At 34.0% G+C, this 2,659-nt stretch overlaps 1 pseudogene; it reads right to left on the bottom strand.

Annotated features, from left to right (window-relative positions):
* Positions 1–720: 720 nt before the first annotated feature.
* On the bottom strand, positions 721–1,972 carry LOC104676860 (annotated as a pseudogene).
* Between the last annotated feature and the right edge of the window lie 687 nt (positions 1,973–2,659).

The raw sequence follows: 2,659 nt of genomic DNA, 5'->3' as shown, positions 1-2,659 counted from the left end.
TATAAATATATTAAACTTCTTTGGAATATATGTCAGAAATAAATACTATCCAAAACCACAAAATATTTTAGTAGCAATTACATTTTACATAGATCTCCTAAAATATATGTTGAAAGACAAAAATCTAAAAATACTTTAATAAAATTATATTTTAGATAGTATTTTTTTAATTAAAAGGTTTTACATTTAATGTCTTACCTTAAGTTTATATGTCATTGAGATGCCAATGTTTTAATGAAAAATTAGAATATAGAGTATAAAATTAAATATCACCTATTTGTCTCAAATAAAAAGTACAGGAGTATTAAATAGGAATGACAGTATAGTAACAATAAGAGAACTTGTAGGTTTTCCCAAATTGAATTAACTCTATTTCTCTGAGTTCAAGGGGTATGGAAAGTTGAATGTTTGATAGCTCAGCAATTATTACATTATCAGTTTAACACCATTCAAATACTACAGAAGGCATTTCTCTATTCACATTAACTTCTTAAGTAAGTATGCATATGCAGAGCTATAAATAGTTTTCTTTCCATGTTTGGTCTCTAAGCACTAAATATGTAGACTTCAAATCAGTCTGTGCAACCCAGTGGCCCTCTCTCCAGAGGCATCAGTAATGCATTTGGCAAATGCCTTGAAGCATGAATGGTAAATTAACTTAGTTATAATCTTGGTAATATGAAAAAAGACTTCCAAATACTTATTTTTGAAATGATAACATTAGAAAAAAGAAACAAACAAACTACAATTATCATCATTTCTACTTCCTGAAAATTCATTTGCGGTAACCTCTGCAGGTCACAGCTCTACATTTACATACAGTTCTGACCCTCTTTTTGGCTGAGCTGTGGTCAATACACTCTGAAGGTATATCTCCAGAACATTTTGTTTGATTGTCAAAAATCAACTCTTCTCCAGCATTTATAGTTCTCATGGAACACAGTGCTATTTAGGGAAGGCAAGTGTCAAATTATCAATGAAAACATTGAACACCTGAAGTTTTGGGTCACTACTGTGATTCACAGAATGAGATACAGTTCCATATTGAGCTGCCTCCACTGTGAGTTCATCAGATGCATAGTCCAGATCCTATGTTGTCATATAACTGTCCTTATCTTTCAGCTTTTTCACTTGTGATTACCTTTCCAACATATTTAATGACAAAACTCATTCTTTTAATCTTCACATGAGTTTTTACACTCCAGCTATGGTCATTGATACTGTGAAAGATGCAAAGTGAATTACTGTGTGCCTTTTTGTACAATCCTATTGGTACAGTGAGGCCCACAATGACAGCTTGAGATACATTTATAGATGGGAGTAACAGGTGGGATTTTAATTTGTTGGTTTTTACTATAAGCCAAAAGAACTCCAGCTTCAGCAGGACAACATTTTTCAAAGAAGCAACCTATGCATGAACAATCAAAGGTGGCTTCATTTACTAAGCTGATTCCAGGAGCTGGTTTGTGTTCATCAATGTAGCAGAAGTCTGAAGGTAAGCCTTCTAAGTGAACCTTATTTTCAACAAATATCAATCTTTTATTATTCTGTCTTCTGTTGAGTTCATCTTGCCATCTCTGCAGAACTATCCTTTGTTTGGCTTTCATTACAATGGACTTGGCAATGGCAGGTTTCAAAGTTTATTTATTGTCTTTTGGAGTTATTGCTTTGCCTTTCTTTACCTGAGATAAATAATTATGCTCACTATTAAAGAATTGCTGAAACAGTCATGGGCCCTTGAGATTTTGCAAAGGTTCTTAAGTATCTGTAGAATCTAGCTGTCATTTTCATTTTACAAGATACAATTCCATATTCTTCACTGCCTTGTAGTCACACAAGTAGTCCACCAATAGACTGGTGATTCCAACCTATTGACATGTGTGCTTTTCTTTTCTGCATATTTCCTGAAGAATATCAAGTGTAACTAGCCAAGACACCATGCCAAGCTCCTTTATGCCTTACCCCCAGCTGCTGCCACTTTGTGGATATTTCATTCAAGGTCTAACAGGATAGCTCAGGTGTGAACTAATGCCCACCCTTGCTCAGTCCTGTGAGACTTGGGGCCAATGCTGGGGGTCTGGTACCTGAACATCTTGACATCACTGCAGGCCCACCTCGGCCACAGTGTCCCAATACTGTATTGTTTTAATAACTACTTTTACTAGGCACTTATTATATGTCATCATCTCTCAGTATTGTACATATATTATTTAATATGTAACACTCTTTGTGTAGGCATTGTTATCTCAATTTTCCAGACAAGGAACTTGAGACTCAGATACAGTAAAATAATTAACCACAACTTGCTCAGATAATTAACATCATGACTAAGTAGCAAATCAAGTTGTGGGTGACTGAAACACAATATCTTAAGCACTACACTGTAATGCCTGGCTTAGGAATAAATACTGTGTATCATAAGCAATATCCTAAGATCATGATATTATATAGATACATTTGACAATGTTAGTATTTAGTATTGGAATTTTTATATGACAAAGACATCTACTCCACATACAACAGATGATATCATTGGGTGATTTTCTTGAAAAGTTAACCTAATCTATATAATTGAGGGCCATATGTATGTAACTAAACTCCACTAGATTAACTGTGCACATTTTGAATTTATTTGAAAATATTTAGCTTTCACCGTTTA

The sequence above is a fragment of the Rhinopithecus roxellana genome, chromosome 4, assembly GCF_007565055.1.
Source record: "Rhinopithecus roxellana isolate Shanxi Qingling chromosome 4, ASM756505v1, whole genome shotgun sequence".
Lineage (NCBI taxonomy): Eukaryota > Metazoa > Chordata > Mammalia > Primates > Cercopithecidae > Rhinopithecus > Rhinopithecus roxellana.
This window is presented reverse-complemented; position numbering and strand designations above follow the sequence as displayed.